The 20,010-nt window shown below is 41.2% G+C and overlaps 2 long non-coding RNA genes across 2 annotated transcripts; one reads left to right on the top strand and one right to left on the bottom strand.

The window, feature by feature from the left end:
- Positions 1-1,344: 1,344 nt before the first annotated feature.
- Positions 1,345-5,526, bottom strand: LOC117678028 (uncharacterized). Its single transcript, XR_004594889.2, has 2 exons — positions 4,377-5,526; positions 1,345-2,741 (listed from the first exon to the last, which is right to left on the bottom strand). It is a non-coding gene; the product is annotated as an uncharacterized LOC117678028 (long non-coding RNA).
- A 176-nt stretch (positions 5,527-5,702) lies between these two features.
- On the top strand, positions 5,703-19,453 carry LOC148113180 (uncharacterized). The gene is made up of 2 exons (XR_015728369.1): positions 5,703-5,825; positions 19,282-19,453. It is a non-coding gene; the product is annotated as an uncharacterized LOC148113180 (long non-coding RNA).
- Positions 19,454-20,010: the final 557 nt, after the last annotated feature.

Genomic DNA, 20,010 nt, shown 5'->3' with positions numbered 1-20,010 from the left:
TGAGACATGGCTCATGTCAGTCTTGGTGGATAAACTCTGATTGCCTATCACAGTTTTGCTCCAGTGCATTTAGCCCCCATAGTTCATGGTTATATTAATTACATGAATTAAGGAAGAGATACATTCTATAGATTTCCAAATTAGAACATTTTGTAAGTTCTACAAAGTCTATTGTAATATTATAAAACTGCACATAGTCATACACATATATGAAACCAGGCTTAATAGCAGTAACTATGAGAGGGATCTTGCAGTCTTAGTGGACAACCAGTTAAATATGAGCCAACAGTGTGCATCAACAGAGGGGTACAATCAAGGTCAAGTGAGGTACTAATACCACTCTATAAAGCCTTAGTAAGACCACACCTAGAGTACTGCATCCAGTTTTGGTCACCACACTATAAAAAAGATGCTGAGACTCTAGAAAAAGTGCAGAGAAAAGCAACCAAGATGATTACGGTACTGGAGGCTAAAATATATGATGAACAGTTGCAGGAACTGGGCATGGCTAGTCTAGTGAAGAGAAGGACCAGGGGAGACATGATAGTTGCATTGCAATATCTAACAGGTTGCCACAAAGAAGAGGGAGTCAAGCTATTTTCCAAAGCACCTGAAGGCCAGACAAAGAATGATGGATGGAAACTGATCAAGGAGAGATTCAACCTAGAAATAAGGAGAAATTTTCTGACTGTGAGAACAATCAACCCATGGAACAGCTTGCCTTCAGAAGTTGTGGGAGGTTCATCATTGGAAGTTTTCAAGAAGAGACTGGACAGAAATGGTGTAATAGGGTCTCCGGCTTGGGCGGGGGGGGGTGGACTAGATGACCTACAAGGCCCCTTCTAACTCTGTTAATCTGTTAAATGTTGAGTGCATTTAAGATCATTTAATATGTCAGTCTGTCTTTTTCAACCTTCCAGTGCATAGGCAATTTAGATCTAATTAATTGTCAATAAATGAATCAACAATGTAAAATTTAAAACAACGAAGATACAGCAATTACAACAAATTTACCAATGAAAGCCATCTGATTTAAAAGGTTTCATCTCTCTTGATAACATACATAAATTATTAATCCTAAACTCAGACTATCTAGTAATCTGTTCCCAAAGTATTTGTTATAGGCTGGTTAGGCTTTGCTATTTGATTAGTAAAAAAAAAAAATCAATTCTTTAACGATCAAATTTTTAAAAAATTCTGTCTGCCAGAATATACCATTTAATTAGATGTTCATTTTTATGGAGCCTTACCTAAAATTATAGTAAACCATTATATTTGTTTAAAAGAGAAAAACACTAGCAATTATATAAAAAAAACATTGCAAAGGATTGGAATAGATGATCCTTGTGATGTCTTCCAACTTTATGGTTCTATGAACTAAAGCAGAGGTAAAGCAAAGCAAGGACATAAATGCAGATGAGATGAGAGTGTTGTGGCCCGCCAGTGGCCTGCGCGGATTGTGGCTGATCCCGACAACGAGGAAGCTGATGTGGTGTTGCGCCAGCAGCCTGTGCAACTGGCACTTGAGTCGGAAAGCGAGGAGGCTGAAGAGGATGTGGTGCCAGAGGCAGATACTCAGCCAGGGCCTTCAGAACCTCCAGAGGTTCCTTCAAGTGAAGAGAGTGAAGTGGAGGAGCCTCTTCTCAATGCTCGAGCATGCAGGGCTGCCAAAAGGCAGGAGTGGCTACTCAGGAGGAGGTCTCCTCTAGAGTAAGGCTTGGGGCTAATTGGTCACTCCCTTAGCCTATTTAAGTTCGCACATAGCTGGCAAATGTTGCTGGAAACAATGCAGAGCATTTTGAGAATGAGTTTTTTGTTACAACTTGGTTTCTGGGCTGATTGCCAACCCTTGTCGGACTTTGTTTAATCTTTGTAATTCATGCAGGCTGATAAGGACATTTATGGTTAAAGCCTGCATTTTGAAAGGGGTCTGTTTGTATTAATTGGAGTTTTTGGAGCTGTGTGTGTGTGTAGCTGGGGCAGAACAGAGAGAGGAGGATTGCTTCTGAATAGCAATAGTACTTATATACTGCTTCACAGTGCTTTACAGCCCTCTCTAAGCGGTTTACAGAGTCACCATATGGCCCCCAACAACCTGGCTCCTCATTTTACCCACCTTGGAAGCAGCGGTGGGTTTCACATTATGTTACTACCAGTTCACCCCGCACGCACGCTTGTTTCGTGTGCATGCGCCCAGCCCAACCTGTGAGCCTGCCTTCTGCGCATGCGCCCAGCCCAGTGGTGGGTTGCCCCCGGTTCGCACCGGTTCTATAGAACCAGTAGTAAAACCGGCGGGAGGCTCCGCCCACTGACCCTGATGTCATCAAAACGCTTTTGCGCACGCACAGAATACCACCTCTGCTTGGAAGGATGGTAAGCTGAATCAACCTTGAGCCTGGTGAGATTCGAACGGCTGAACTGCAGCCAGCAGCCAGCAGAAATAGCCTGCATTCTAACCACTGCACCACCGTGGCTCATGATTTTTTCTATTACTCATAAATGCCTGCAGATACAGCAGAAGGTGGTAAAAGCAGAAGCGTCAGAACTTTGCTCAGTGCTGTCGGTTGTAAGGCGGCTGCAGATGTAGAAGACAAGCGATGCTCACACCTGCTGTTAAGAATGAGTGGTAGGATAATGAAAGCTACATAACACAGTCAACCTTCAGTTCAGGGAGGCGTCTTGGAAATGCCCATGTTGTTTTCTTGGCAAAAAATATGTTTTTTCATGGTTGCCTTTTTTTCCTGATATGTGCATGAGAGAAAAAGAGAGAACATATCTAATTACCCCCACAGCTTCGAGATTCCTCACTCAAATCCTAACTAAATTTGACCTTATTTAATTTTTGTTAGCTCAAAGTCAGCTAAATGCTACCACATGCTGTGACAAACGACACTGTAGCCAATCTTCTGATCTCATACTTTAAACAGTTTCTCTCCTTCTTATTGCTTTTCCTTTCATGTCATATCTTTGGCTGTCTGTCTCACAACTGATATCTCTACATTGCTTTGAGGGAGTAAATATTTCAAATAGATAAAACTTGTTTTCATAGTGAGCTGTTACCTATACAGTGTTATTCTTGACCACCTATAAATGGCATTAAATAATTGGGAGAGAGGCTCCCTTGACTATGTTTATTTTACCACTTTTAGTAAAATTCTTATATCAACTGTAAGGGGTAGTTTATTGTGGAAACAAATGGAATTAATTTCAACATTGCTACTTCCTGGTTGTGCATGATCAAAGATTTTAACTCCTCCTTTCCTCCCTGGGCTAAACCTCTTTAGACCAATCTCACAAGAGACAAATAAAATCAAATACATATATACATACACTCCCTTTTTATGATCCTATAATCTCTTAATTTGGGTAGTGTAAGGGTGACTGCTCAGAACTGAGCATTTACTGGCCAGATGTCGTTCCTGACACCATGCGGAGTTCACAGCAGATAGGTATTCTTTGTGCCCTAGAAGAGAAACATTTGCTGCTACCTAGGATTGAACGCCCAACCTTGAGAGCAGGAGGTGAGCATCTTCACCACTAGGCCACACCACTCCTTACATACAGTACATACATACATACAGCATAGTACAAACACATGTATATCACACACACACATACTCCTAATCCCTTTTTAACTCTACATCTTAAAATGTGCATATTCAGCATTGTACAGCATTGTGTCAATAAAGGAGAATATTTATAACTCAGGGTTGAAATGTGGACGTCAACAACCAAGCTCAGAAAGCACCAAGGATCCTCACAACTCATTTTATACATGATTACTTTGATCAGGTCAACAATTTTTTCTCCCTAAATGTTAAAAACAATTGCTCCAGGCCTAGAATGAGGTGTTGTGGGTATCCCATAAATGAATGCTTTCTTCCTGAGATAGGGAATTATGGAACTTAATATACCAATTATTCAATGATTACAACATTTATATCACCCCGCCCAATCTGAAAAATTGAATGCAAAACTAAGAATACATAATACATTTTCATAATTTGTATGGAGAGATAAGAATATTAGGCTTGACTTAGCAGCATGCAGAAAAAACAAACAATTGAATCAGAGGTGGGTTTCAGCAGGTTCTGACCAGTTCTGGAGAACCGGTAGCGGAAATTTTGAGTAGTTCGGAGAACTGGTAAATACCACATCTGACTGGCCCTGCCTATCTATTCTCTGCCTCCCGAGTCTCAGCTGATTGGAAGAGAATGGAGATTTTAAAGTATCCTTCCCCTGGAATGGGGTGGGAATGGAGATTTTACAGTATCCTTCCCCTGCCACCCCCACCAAGCCATGCCCACCAAGCCATGCCATGCCATACCCACCAAGCCACACCCACAGAACCGGTAGTAAAAGATTTTGAAACCTACCACTGAATTGAATGTATATTCTGGCTAGGACAACTTTCTCCTGAAACAGCCATTTTCCTTGCATAGATCTCTTGTTATCTGGACTTCTGTTTTTTTCCTCAAAATTCCAACTTTAATCAGAGGTTCCGGGGGACTTTGTTTCACCTTTTTTTTCCTTTCTTCAGTTTCCTTCTCCATTTCTGCCTTTGTCTTTCCAAATAACTACAAATCTTCTATTCCTATATTATAAGGAGGGGCTGGGGTACTTCTGTGAGTCTTCATGACAAAAAGCTATGACTCCTCGTGAATGTGCACATTCTAAAATCTGCAGTCTGCATAAAGGAATGTCTGAGTTTTGCAGACTGGAAAAGGAACCACTTTCCCAACAAGATTACAAAAAAAAAAAAAAAATCCATTAAACTTAATCTGTCTGTTTTAAGACCATGCGCTGAGAAATAAAGCACCTGGATGCCATTCCTATGCTTGCTAAATTTCCTGTCTTCCTGCAACTGCCAGGTTCCAAACTTTATTCTACTCTAGTAGACAGATGATCACTTTCAATATCTGAGATTTATCTCAGCCTTTCTGTACCTCTTCCAATATTTATGCATTGTGTACTCGCTGGAAATAGAAATGTAGTAATAACAGGGGTAGCTGTCAGAGGTGAGTTTCAGCAGGTTCTGACCAGTTTTGGAGAACCGGTAGCGGAAATTTTGAGTAGTTCAGAGAACCGGTAGTAAAAATTCTGACTGGTCCCACCTCCATCTATTCTCTGCCTTCCAAGTCCCAGCTGATTGGGAAGAAATGGGGATTTTGCAGTAACCTTCCCCTGGATTGGGATGGGAATGAAGATTTTACAGTATCCTTCTCCTGCCATGCCCACCAGCCACGCCCACCAAGCCACACCCACAGAACCGGTAGTAAAAAAAATTGAAACCCACCACTGGTACCTATCCACCTTTTCTTGTTTTCCTCTTACTTACTGTTTCGGTATGAATATATTGGAAAACTGCTTATCTATTAAGGTTTGCTAGCCACTTCCTGAAGGAGAAGAAGCTGGTGCTGGCATGCTGCTGTGTGTTTTTTTCCCAGAGTGACTGCTGCCTTCTGAACAATATGTATATGGAGGACAACTCATCAATGCTCCTGCTTGAAAATACTGCCCACTGAGGGAGTGAGACTGGCCATTGTGACTTTAAGCCGATGCTGCCCGTAGGAAGAGATAGGCTATTATGACCTTGGGTTGATGCTGCTTGCTTGAAGAGGGGCTGCTGCTGCTGACTTTTGTGATGTTCCTGCCAAAATGAAGAAATCGATACTGCCGTATCAGGGGTGAAATGCTCTGAAGTCTGTTACCAGCTCGCTTTGCGCGTGCATGAGCGGTGCACGCCAAACGCTCACTTTGTGCGCAGGGGCTACCACGCAGCACTGCAAAATGAGGATTAAGAAGCCTTTTCTGAGTCTTCAAAGGCAAGTAGAACAGTGAGGGGGGGAACAGCTGTGCCGCGTGATTTAGATTTGCTAGAAAGCAGAATTTCCTGCTTTCTAGCAAATCTAAATCGCACAGTACAGCTGATCGTTGGAAATACCGGTTCGCCTGAACTGGTAGCATTTTTTTTACTACTGGTTCTCCCGAACCGGTAGCATTTATTACTACCGGTTTGGGCAAACCGGTCCAAACAACTAACATTTCACCCCTGTAATGTATGCTGATGATGGTCTTTGCTGTTAAAAAAAGAATCAACAGGATATTGTGGCTAGTGTAATCTCAATGAGGATAGTTTTCCTCAATTAAGTCATTTTTCCTGGAACCTTCACATTGGATACTTTATTTTTTTTTTCATATACCGGATAAATGTTATTATTTTTTTTAAAAAGAGAACATAAAAATTAACAGAAACCAATACAGAAAAAAAAAGAGAGAACAATGTGAGAAAAAGAAAAAAAGAGCAGACAAATTGCAAAAAGAAAGTGTAGGAAGTTAGCACCCACCCCTCTCCTAGGAAAATGAGATATTTTGGGAAATATTAAAAGGGCAGAATATTTCCCCTAAAAGGGAGGCAGAAACTCAGCCCCCCTACACCTTTGTCAATGGGCCATTAAAGCCTGGGCCAGTCTATTCTACATAACAAAGATCTACCTCCATCAGGCAGAGCCATAATAGGAATCCCAAAGCCCTTTCATTACATCATCACCCACCAAGAGTCAACCAAGCTTGGGACTCAGAACAGCCTACAGAGTTGCCCCTACATGGCCCCCTGGGAGTCTGACAACCAATCAGAATACAAGCTCAAATTCAAAAGCCCAGAGAAGGCATAAAACCCAGGCACTCTCAGCATCTCGGCCCTTCCCCCCCTTCACCCAAGATCTTCAAGGCATGTGATCCTGTCCACCATTAAAGCCATCTTTCCAAGCAGCCACCATGTTTCCAGTGTCTTTCTCCCCATTTGGACTTGAACCCAGAAGGACATTTCTTCCAACAAAAGAAGCTTCAGATTTCCTTTGCAGCAAATACAAGTATAATTGCAAAGTTATCTCTTGCTTTATGATTACAAAAAAGGTCATTTTTTTCCTATTACCCATTTTTTTTCTAATCACCCAAACCTCAAGCCATAAAAGTACATCTTTCTCTGTTTCATGCAAAAAGTTTATAATGGGTTTCCAGCCAGCCATAAATGTAGAAATTGTCTTTCCTCTAATCAAAGAAGTTAATTTAGCCGTCTCTGCGAGTTCTACCTTCTTCGCCGACCATTTCTCCATTGCAGATAGTACTGAACCTTTTCACTTTTGATCTCGCTGCACACACTGAATATTTTATTAAAGCTTAACTGAAAGGGATTTCATTTGTATTCTTTCATTAACACAGTGTTTCCTATGCTGATAGCATCTTTAAAACACCAAGGAACTGCTGTCTAACTCAATATTCCTCCCCCCCACCCAACAATTTTTTTTTCTGATATAAATCCTGCTTTCAGAATGAGAAAAAAAAAATTTTTTTTTGCTACATTATGTTGACATGTTTTGAAAGAAAGAGAAGGATCAGAAAAAAAAAACATCCTCGTATTTTAGTTTCTGTAAGCCTAATTAACACTTGCTTTCATGGGCTTTCAGCTAGATAATTGCATTTTTTAAAAAAAAATCTGTATTCTCTTTACATTCGAGCCTGAATTCTATCAAACAAGGCAGATGAAATACATTTCCAGAAAATATCAAATACACGAATACTTTCGAATCAGTTGCAAGAAGTCAACATAATATTGCTAATGGCGTCTGTTCGTGTTGTTATCTGTCTAAATGGAAAGGTCTCCCTAAAGTTTGTGAGAAGCCAAGTGAATAGCTCAGATGGGATTGCTAATTAACAGAATAACAGAATAAAAGAATTGGAAGGGACCTTGGAGGTCTTTTAGTCCAATCCCCTGCTCAAGAAAGAAATCCTATACCAGGGTTAATGAACCTTTTCAGCACGGAGTGCTGAGTGCTGAAACAGGGGCGCATGCCGGAAACTGGAAGAGCAGCTGCCTGATGTGCATGCCAGTGCATGCTGGGAATATGATCTTCCAGTTTCTGGAATGCGCATAAGCACTGGCCACCTGGTCATCTGGTTTCTGGGGCACATGCGCGTGAAAAGTCCAGCTGGCCAGTCTGGTTTCTGGCGTGTGCCAGAAACCAGAAGATCATGGGCGGCTGCTTTTCCAGTTTCCGGCACTCTCGCACACATGAAGACCAGCTGGCCAGCAGGCAGGAACCCAGAAGAGCAACTGGTGATGGCTCATGTGCCCAGAGAGATGGCTCTGTGTGCCATAGGTTCTCCATCATGGCCCTATACCCGTGATGGTGAACCTATGGCACGCATGCCACAGGTGGCACACGGAGCCATATCGGTGGGCATGCAAGCATTGCCCTAGCTCAGCTGCAGCGCACATGCGCATGCAAGCCAACTGATTTTTGGGCCTTCTGGGCCCACCAGAAGTTGTCAAATGGGCTATTTTTGGCCTCCGGAGAGCCTCCAGGGGGTGGGGAAGGCTGTTTTCGCCCTCTCCAGGTTCCTAGAAAGCCTTTGGAGACTGGGGAGGGCAAAAAGTGGGCCTACCGGGCCCACAGTGCCATCACGTATAAAAAACGGGGGGAACATGGGGGGGTCACACATGCATGCACGGGGGGGTGCATTGAATTGTGGGTGTGGACATTTGCGACCCCCCGTGCTCCCCCCACTTTTGGCATGCAATGGCAAAAAGGTTAGCCATCATTGCCCTATACCATTCCAGACAAATGGTTATCCCATCTCTTCTTAAAAACTTCCAATGTTGGAGAATTCGCAACTTCTGGAGGCAAGTCGTTTCATTGGTTAATTGCTCTAACTGTCAGGAAATTTCTGCTTAGTTCTAGGTTACTTGTTTCCTTGATTATTTTCCGTCCATTGCTTCTTTTCTTGCCTTCAGGTGCTGAGAATAGAATAGACTAGAATAGAATAGAATTATAATGTTATATTATAATTATAATAGCTTGACACCCTCTTCTTTGTGGCAACCTGTTATTTATTGGCACACTGGCAACCAAAACTGGATGCAATATTCCAAGTGTGGCCTTACCAAGGCATTATAGAGTGGTATTAACATTTCACGTGATCTTAATTCTATCTAATTAAACACCCAGTCGAATGTCCTTCTCAGAATATGAAGAAATTGGAGAAATTTTGCTTCCCCAAAGAAGTATCCATTTATGGATATGTTTTATGTGGAGTGGTCACAGCTGTCCAATTTATGACTGGGAGCAGTAATGAAGCACTTATGACCCAATCATTGCTCTAGCTCAGTGGTGTCAAACTCGCGTAGTCACGGCGGCATCACGTGATGTATCACAACTTTCCCCCCTTCGCTAAATCAGGTGTGGGTGTGGCCAGTGAGTGACGCATCTGGCCAGTGGGCTGCAAGTCTGACAGCCCTGCTCTAGCTGAAGTAGATCAAAACTGGGTAGTAATCAGCTCACTGGGCTGGAGGAATCTCTCCAGAAGATCCAGAAGTAAGTCAGTATCTAAAGGGGCACAGTTATTAGCTAGATTTTTCCTTATGCATTCACATGCTTATTTTGACAAAATGAAGGCTTCCTAAAGAATGTATTAATGGACGATAGAATTATCAGGAGAAGCCAGAGGCTAGTTGAAGAAGATTTGATTTATGTATATAGCATATGGACCTCTATGTAAGGATTTTTTAATTTTGTTTCTTTGGTGTAGTTGAGCTCAGATACATTGTTATTGAGTTTGATTTGACAGAATAGCAATAGCACTTAGACTTATATACCGCTTCACGGTGCTTTTACAGCCCTCTCTAAGCGGTTTACAGAGTCAGCCTATTGCCCCCAACAATCTGGGTCCTCATTTTACCCACCTCGGAAGGATGGAAGGCTGAGTCAACCTTGAGCTGGTCAGGATCGAACTCCTGGCACTGGACAGAGTTAGCCTGCAGTACTGCATTCTAACGACTGTGCCACCACGGCTCAGAATATATGATCCCTGTGGAATCTCAGGTATATATGTTATTGTCTCTTGTTGAGAAGCACACCACACACAAAAGTGTGAAGCCACGTGACTTTTAGTTTTCAACCATACTAGAAATATAATGAAACATCTTTCTCAGTTGTTGAATTGTTCCCCTGCTGAGCAAAGTACAATAGGAATGCTAAGAAAAAACATCCACAATTATTTACAAGCAGGATTTTGCATGGTCTGACCAAGTGTAGCTGAAATGATTAAGTCCCCACTGAATGTGAGCTTATAATTTGCCTTGAGAGTGGCAGGAAGCATAAACACTGTCATTCTGTAGAGGAAGAAGCAGAGCTAACCATGATCTTCCTTTGTTTCAAGAGTGTCCACTAGGTGGGGTAAAACAAAGTCAAGATGAGGGCCACAAGGATGTGATTCGAAGCTTCGCCTGTGTTTTATTTATATCAATTCACACCCTGAATGTTGTAGAAATATTTTTTATTGTTTTATATCACAAGTTCCATTTCTATGTTGAACAGTGTGTTTTCTAGTGTCCAAAGTGTTAACATATAAAGGTAAAGGTTCCCCTCACACATATGTGCTAGTCGTTCCCAACTCTAGGGGGCGGTGCTCATCTCTGTTTCAAAGCCTCATGGAGCATCATGGCGCTCCCATGTAACACCTCTCCTGCGTGAGCTGCACTGGCTCCCGGTGGTCTTCTGGGTGCGATTCAAGGTGTTGGTGGCCACCTTTAGAGCGCTCCATGGCTTAGGACCTGTGTATCTACGAGACCGCCTTCTGCCGCCGAGAGCCTCCCACCGGCCAGTACGCTCCCACAGAGAGGGGCTCCTCAGGGTGCTGTCGGCCAAACAATGTCGACTGGCGGCCCCCAGGGGGAGAGCTTTTTCTGTGGGAGCACCTGCCCTCCTGAACATGCTCCCCCCGGAGATATGGACGATTCCGGATCTACGTACTTTCCGTCGGGCCCTCAAAACTTTTTTATTTCATCAAGCTGGGCTGGCCTAACTCTCCAGTGGTGTAATTTTAATTTGAATTTTAAATGGGGGATTTTAACTGTTGGGCCAAATTGTTTAATATATTTTAAATTGTTTTTAAATTTTGTATTCTATGTTTTTTACCTATGGCTGTTCACCGCCCTGAGTCCTTCGGGAGAAGGGTGGTATATAAATTTAAATATTAAATTAAATTAAATTAAAAGCCGAAGAGCCAGCACTGTCCGAAGACGTCTCCATGGTCATGTGGCCGGCATGACTAAATGCTAAAGGCACATGGAACGCTGTTCCCTTCCCACCAAAGGTGTTCCCTATTTTTCTACTTGCATTTTTTACGTGCTTTCGGACTGCTAGGTTGGCAGAAGCTGGGACAAGTAACGGGAGCTCACCCCATTATGCGGCACAAGGGATTCGAACCGCTGAACTCCCGACCTTTTGATCGTCAAGCTCGACATCTTAGCCAGTGAGCCACCGCGTCCCTTGTTAACATATAAACATCATAATCATTGTAATCATATACATATAAACATATATGCAATAATGTCAATCATTATTTAAAAGTACTATCTTCCATTATAGTATCGATTATGCAACCATCAAAATTTTTACTTATCAGTTTTTCTTGCTCATGTAGTCCATATTTCACATAAATCCATTCATCTAACCTCTGTATCTGTCAATTAACCAGTTGTAGAATAGTAATAGCACTTACTGTAGACTTATATACCACTTCCCAGTGCTTTATAGCCCTCTCTAAGTGGTTTTACAGTGTCAGCATATTGCCCCCAACAATCTAGGTCCTTATTTTACCCATGTTGGAAGGATGGAAGGCTGTGTCAACTTTGAGCCTGGTGAGATTTGAACTGCCAAACTGCTGGCAGCCGGTGATCAGCAGAAGTAGCCTGCAGTACTGTACTCTAACCATTATGCCACCACAGCTCTTGTTCCCATAGTTCCCATGTTATAAAATATTCTGAGTCTTCTTTTCCTTTGATTTTTAAAGTTAACCTATCCATTTCTGCACATTGCAGAATTTTTTTGATTATAGTATCATCTGTGGGGGTTTCTACATTTTTTCAGTATTCCCACACCCTGAATGTTGATCACATCTTAGACTTTTTTGACCAACCTCTGCTCTGTCTCGAGCATCATAAAAGCTCTGCTAATCCCCTTCGCTGCATTTGTGCATTTCAGCATGAGACGAGCCACGTGATGCATCAAGGCAGTGACTGAGAAATCCATAAACCTGCTATAAAAGAAAATAGATTGCTAATCCAAACCCCTTGTGCATACTCTTGGACCAAAATGTTAGTTCAAAAATTAAATAATAACCAGAGACCTTAAATTATCTGCCTGTTTATACAATAATGGATAGAAACCCTCCTTACTAGCTAGGAGTGTTTAATCATAGGGAAAGGAAGAGGCTTGTGATGTGAGGTGTAGGCTGTGAAGTCTATTTTTCTTGACCAAATCCATAGATTTCCTCAACAGTGCAGGATTGTAGCTGGAATCCACTTGCAACTTGCCCTGCAACTTATACAAGTGGTGGGATTCATTTTTTTTTTACTATCGGTTCTGTGGGCGTGGCTTGGTGGGCATGGCCAGGGGGTGTGACAGGCAGCACTCGGCCTCCTGCACCCCTCGGGAGCAAAAATGGTCCGTGAGGGGAATGCACCACCCCGTCTCCCCCATTTTTGGCCTAGGAGGCCTCCCTGAAGCCTCCTGGGAGTGAAAACGGGCTAGAGGGGGGAGTCCTGGAAGCGGTGGGGCAAGAAGGGGTGGGGCGAGCCAGCAATTTAACTACCGGTTCATGCGAACTGTCCCGAACTGGCGGAATCTCACATACCCTTAACATGCACTGAAAATCACCCTGTAGAAATTGGGGTGGATAGGTCCAGGAGCCTATAATCATTCTTTTTCCTCATGAGTGCTTGTTCCTTCTTCCACATAGCACGATACAGTTGTTCTTCCTTCTCCCTTCATCCTGCTGGATCTTGCTGGCTTAGCCAAGTTCTGAGGCTTAGTGTGGCTTCTTTATAGCAACTGGCTTTCTTCTCCCTCATTGACTTCTTGGCTTGTGATGCAGAAAGTCATTCCACTTGATCCATGTGACTTTTTTTGCATACTACTTCTCTTTTATGACTTTAATGGAAGGGCCTCTTGATTGTGTTGTTGGAGCCTAGTGCTCTCACAAATCACTTGCAGCTTGTTTTAATGACCATGTGATCAGAGGTGGTATTCAGCCGGTTCGGACCGGTTCGCCCAAACCGGTAGCGGAAATCGCGGGTGGGCCTACCTACCCGCTCGCCCCATCTCTGTGCCATCCTATTAAGTTTTTGAGGCCGGGTGCATGCACGGAAGGCGTGTGAGCGAGCAAAGCGCATGCACAGAATTCCAGATGCATGCGCGAAGGCGCACTCATGGGGCGAACCAGTGGCAACAAAAAGTGAAACCCACCGCTGCATGTGATACTTGTGGTTGCCACAAATGTGACTGGGAGATTGCAGCGTGGAGAACCCCGTGTGAACTATGCAGTATGAATGGGGTATCTCCTTTCTAAGTAACTTGCTCTGAAGAATAAGATCAGTTGCCATGAGGAAGCCACTGAAGCCTAATTACGTTTGCTATAGTCCAGCAAGAAAAGGTAAATATATTTATTGCACATACCCCAAAGTTAACAAAAAATGTTAAATGTGAGAGATGGCCTGCAATGTTGTGCATCTATGAAATAACTCAAATAATGTATGTCTTATTTTTTTTTTTAATGTATATTCTGAGATCTGGTCTATAGTTATCAAATACATGAAGGATATGCAGAATTGCAGATAATAAGATAACATTCAACAAGTGTTGTGTTGCACATAACTATTTGGATTGTTGCATGTCTTTCATTCTCATAAAATACCCAACATCTAATTGAGGCTGAATTTTGCACATCTTGGTGCAGGTAAGGACAAAGTTTCTACCTACTTCTTGGATTTAGCTTATATTGGAAACATTTCTTGTTCTCTATTTATAAACAAAAATCAAAACAACTTTTATATCATTCATTTTATGGTTATCGCTGAATATCTGTTTTTAATATTTCAAAGACATGTTTTTTTGGAAAACGATTACATATTTTCATGTTTAGCAGGAATACCCAGAGAAATAGTTTTGTGTGAAAACGCTGTATGAAATAAGAAATGAATTGCCATAAAATATATTTCCTGAGAGAGATGAATATGTCTAAATCTCTTTTGTATCACAGTAGTGACACATTTTTTTTTATCAGTCATTTTTCATTGCTTCCATTCTACCACCGGAATGCTTTCAAGTCCTCTGAGAGGACTTCTACTTCCCAGTTGAAACATGTCATATTTATTGAGCTCTCCATGAGGGGTCCATCACTTCGGTACAATACAAAGAACTCATAATTCAGATTAGTCATTTAAAAACAGAGTTGCAGAGTCTTGCAACATCAAAAGTTTGGTAATGGGACCATTCTGAAGTTGCAAAAAAAAAAAAAAGATTCTCCACTCTTGAGATTATGATCATAAATGGGAAACTATCAACTTGCAAATTATTTAATTTATCAGAGTTTATTGTCATGGAGAGAAATCTTCTTATAAATTCCATACTTTGAATCTAGCAAAGTCTTTAGATGTTGGAGATATAGGTAAAGGTAAAGGTTCCCCTCGCACATATGTGCTAATCATTCCCAACTCTAGGGCGCTGTGCTCATCTCTGTTTCAAAGCTGAAGAGCCAGCACTATCCAAAGATGTCTCTGTGGTCATGTGGCCAGCATGACTAAATGCCAAAGGTGCATGGAACACTGTTACCTTCCCATCAAAGGTGGTCCCTATTTTTCTACTTGCATTTTCTAAGTGCTTTTGAACTGCTAGGTTGGCAGGATCTGGGACAAGTAACAGGAGCTCATCCCGTTATGCGGCACTAGGGTTCGAACTGCTGAACTGCCGACCTTTTGCTCGACAAGATCAGCATCTTAGCCACTGAGCCACCATGTCCCCTGTTGGAGATATAGACTGTTTTATACATTAATAACATAGTGAGTGCCTGGAGTGAAAGGAAGCACTGTTAACTATTCCCAGTTAGAAATTAGGAATTTCACTGCCGAATGGTAAAATGTCTCAGCAGTGACATGTATTTTAGTGTTATTTCCCAGATGACATGAGAGAAGAAGGAAACAAGAATCTCAGTCTGGCCTGCCTCTAGGACAAAGGAAAGATGTTTTTTCCTACAGCTGGGTCACAGATAATAATAATTTATTAAATGGATATACAATCCAACTCCCAGCAACTCTTTTCAAGGTAAAAATGCAGCTGCAAATCTGAAGTCAGAAAAGAAGTGACTTCTCAAAGAAGTCAAGGACCTCTTTTCAGCCTGTCCAGTTCCTCTTTCTTCACTCATAGATTTCAGATGAGTTTTATTGATTAGTCACGTGACCATATCAACAGGCAATACAATAATATGTTCAAAAACAAGAATGGAAAATTGTCTTGCTATTAGAATAGCAGTTACAGTATAAAGAAGAAAAGTAAAACACATAGAAAATATGAGATATACAAAAATTATCACCATGGAAAAAACAAGATGTACAAAAATTATCACCATGTCAGTTAATACTTAGTTGGGTAACCTTTAAAATGAATCACGGCCTTACAATGTCTTCCCATGGAGTGGACCAAGTCTTTTAGTTCTGCAGCTGTTATAATGTGAAACCAAGATTGACTGATTGCTTCTATTAACTGGGTTTTATTGCTGGGTCGCTTCTGACTAACAAGTTTCTTTAGTCGGCTCCATAGATTGTCAATTGGGTTAAGGTCTGGCTATTCCCAGGCCATTCCAGCAGTGGAATAGGATTATCTTGAAACTCCAAAAAAAAAAAAGTGGTGTTATTAGCCATCAAACCTCCAAAATACACTTTTCCCAAAAGGTTTCCACAATTTTGGCCACTACTGTAGGCTTGAACAGTGGATTGAAATGAGTAGGATGAAAATTAATAAGAAAAAATACCAAGTTCTGCACTTGGATGGGAAAAGTTTAAGGTCAAATTGTAGAATGGGAGACACCTATCTTGGCAGTAATGAATGAGAAAACGATCTGTGTGTGTAGAACCATAAGTTCCCTATAAGAAAGAGTTAAGGATCTTCATACTTGTAGTTCAGGGGTGGATTCCACTTACTTTTACTACTGGTTCACAACAGGAGTGCACGCACACGCTTCTGTGCATGCGCAGATCGTCCATAATGATGTCCGGGTGGGTGGGCGGAGCCTCCCGCCACCATTACTACCAGTTCACAAGAACCGGACTGAACTGGGAGCAACCCATCACTATTGTAGTCTACAGAAAAGCTGTATGAGGGGAGATATGATAGCAGTCCTTAAACATCAGAAAGGCCATCACACAGAATAGGGAATAAATTTATTCCATACACATTGTTCCATGGCAGAACAAGAAACAATATGATAAAAAGTAAGTTCAGGCTCATGGAGGAATTTTCAGACTGTTGCATGATTGTTCTAGGAACTTCTTCATTAATCGTCTCCAAACAAAGGCTATGCAATTACTTAACAGATATTTTCTAGTTGATTCTGGACTGATCAGAAGGGTTGAACTCAGTAATTACTAAAATCCTTTCCAACTGTATTTTTCTTGTTATCTTTACAGTTAGATTAGTAGCCCAAACATGTTCAGAAATATTTTTAATTGAATTCATTACTTGCTTACTTATTGAATCTTCCTTACCTGCTTCAGATAATTTACAATAATAAAATATTAAAAACAGCTAAGCGTGCAAAATTCATGTAGAAGAGAGAAAAGAAACTATAACTTAAAATAATTAAAACCCATTAAAAGCCTGGTGTAATAATAATAATATTGAGGGCAAAAGAAGAAGGGGACGGCAGAGAATGAGGTGGCTGAATGGAGTCACTGAAGCAATCGGCGTGAGCTTAAATGGTCTCCGGGAGATGGTAGAGGACAGGAAGGCCTGGAAGAATGTTGTCCATGGGGTCGCGATGGGTCGGACACGACTTCGCGACTAACAACAAAATAATAACTTTCTTACATTTGCCAGACAAGCTGTAGAAGTTCCCCTTCCCACCTTCCTCCAGTATCAGCTCCCTCCCTCCTTCTGTGATCTCCTCTTTCTCCTCCATCTTCACTGAGTTTTCACACCACCTGAAGTTCAGGTTGATGCTGGGGCTCAGCACCCTGGACAGCCCCCTTTTAGGATGCCGTTATTCCTTTTAGAGATTCGGGTTAATGCCTTGTGTGTATGTGTCCAAAAAACTAACAGACATGGAATGCAGGTGGACAGTGTAGGAGAAGGAAGCTTTTACAGTACAATGGGCTCTCCTATCCTGGAGACACTTCCTAGAGGGGGTTACTATGTATGTTTGTTTTATTGTTTTATTTGTTTGTTTTATTAAATTTGTATACCGCCCTACTCCCGAAGGACTCAGGGCGGTGAACAGGCACAAGATAAAATACAGAAATACAAAAGCTAAGAACAATTTAAAACCAAATTAAATAATATTGGCCCACGACAATTAAAATCCCAATAAATTTAAAACAAATTAAAATTTAAAATTTAAAAGAAAGGGGAGAAAAAAACGTCTATGTAAGACTTTCTGGAACGCTGACAAACATCTCATAAACTCAACAGGGAAAGAATCTTTGAACTACTTTTTAAAGAAAGGCATAATCATACGGGCCAATCTAGTATGAATGTGTGGTGGGTAGATCTATGTTTTTTAACCACACTGAAGTCCTTGTTGCCATCTTGACATTGGCAGGGTAAGATATATGATTTTGCCATTAAATATTAGTAGATAAGCTTTAAAGTAGAACTTAGATACAAAGGCTAATATGTTTTCAAAGATACTTGGTTTGCTCAGGGATAGACATGATTAATCATGTAATATTAGATTCATCAATCACACCAAACACAGAATTTGGCAAGAGATATTAAACATTTTACAAATGCCTAACATGAATAGACACACAATAGTGTAAGGACAAAATGGGATATGAGTCATTAGCACGTCCACTGATCAGCTGGTCACATATAGATGATAAAAGATGAGAATACATTGCAATAAACAGAATTTATTCCAAGTAATGTCGAGAGCACAGGCAAACTCCAGTGATACAAACAGAAAGCAAGATTGATAGGAATACCCCCAGCAGCAGAAGGCAGCTAGCCAAGGAGAAAGTTAAATTGGAAATGAAAATAAGATTAAAAAAAATAGTTTAGAGGAAGATGGTGAACGATTCTTTAAATTAAAAAGCAGGAAAAAGTGGCATTAGAATAAAAGAGCAAAAGGAATGATGGTTCCAGAGCCAGATTTTGGAATTAAAATTGGTATGGCATCTTAAAAAGGATGCGATGGTTCAGTAGCTAAAACACTGAGCTTGTTGATTGAAAGGTCGGCAGTTCAGTGGTTTGAATCCCTAGTGCCATGTAACGGGGTGAGCTCCTGTTACTTGTCCCAGCTCCTGCCAACCAAGCAGTTCGAAAGCACGTAAAAAATGCAAGTAGAAAAATAGGGACCACCTTTGGTGGGAAGGTAACAGCACTCCATGCGCCTTTGGCGTTTAGTCATGCTGGTCACATGACCACGGAGATGTCTTCGGACAGCACTGGCTCTTCGGCTTTGAAAAGGAGATGAGCACTGCCCCCTAGAGTCGGGAACGGCTAGCACATATGTGCGAGGGGAACCTTTACCTTTACCTTTACCTTTTATGGAATTTTAAATTGTGGTGAGCATTAGACAGGCATTACTCACCAGAGATTGATCAGCGAAGTAGATAAGTTGTAATAAACAAAGGTCATGATTGTCTCTGACAAGTCACACAAAGAAAGGACTGCCATAAATTTAGGACACCTGTCTATCTGGTTTCAAATTGGGGGAAATGACCATTCAGCATTTTAAAAATGACAGGTCAGCCTTTTAACGGCTACTTGAGCCTTAAGGTGTGTGTGTATATGTGCATCAGTGTAACTCTGTGAAATAGATGCATCCTATTATCTTTGTTTTTGAATCTACGAATAATGTAAACTTTTCACCCTGCCATCAGCCTCATAGGGCGGATTGTACAATATCATAGTTTTATGATTTTTATCTTGGTTTCCCTTCACTGGGCACAGAATCGTTATTCCACATCATTGACAATTTCTTGTACTTGCACATAGAATCATTATAGTTCACAACTGTAATTTCATTTCCTAGTTCTTGAGCTTAATATAGCTATTGGGAAAGTATTGTGTGCTGTCTAGGGAAACTGTATAGCTAGAAATGACCCCGAGTTCTGCATAATTTCAGCAACATTGGCATTGTCTGAATCTTGCGTTCATGGATGGGTATGTTTTTTGTACAAATGTAGAAGTTTATAACCCAATGTATTCTTTGATTTGTTCTCAGATTGCTGAGTTCGCTGCTGATCTGGAGTAAAGAGAACATTTAAATCACATTAATCTTTTTCAAAACTCTGCTGGGTTGAAGTCAACCAGTAATCAAAACTGGAATACAGGAAGATGTTGCCCTTCAAATGTTTTGGACAACAATTCCAATAACCCAGATTATTGGTAGCTTGGAGCTGCAGTCTGGATGGATTTATTTATCTAAACTGGTTTATTTAAATGTACATGCTACTCAGTTATAGATTCTTGAGCAGAGGTTGGCAACCTTAAACACTCAAAGAGCCATTTGGACCCGTTTCCCACAGAAAAGAAAACACCGGGAGCCACAAAACCCTTTTGACATCTAAAATGAAGATAACACTGCATATATATATATATATATATATTACCTTTGTGCCATGTATAAAAAAAACCATATAGTGCGTTGCATTTATGAAATCAATGAACTGCTACAGAGAAAACAAATTTTTATTACTGCATGCAACAAAAACATTTTGAACTCCCAAAAAAAAAGATGGGTCAAAAATCTCAATAAATTGCATGCCAGCAGGTTTCTCACATTGGCAGTTGTGACGCATATTTTGAGTGACAGGAAGCCACAGCAGAGGGATGAAAGAGCCACATGTGGCTCCAGAGCCGTGGGTTGCAGACCCCTGTTCTAGACCAAGGGTGTCCAACCTTGGCATCTTTAAGACTTGTATAATTCAACTCCCAGAATTTCCCAGATATC

Source organism: Pantherophis guttatus, chromosome 6, assembly GCF_059756535.1.
Source record: "Pantherophis guttatus breed Tessera chromosome 6, ASM5975653v1, whole genome shotgun sequence".
NCBI lineage: Eukaryota > Metazoa > Chordata > Lepidosauria > Squamata > Colubridae > Pantherophis > Pantherophis guttatus.
This window is presented reverse-complemented; position numbering and strand designations above follow the sequence as displayed.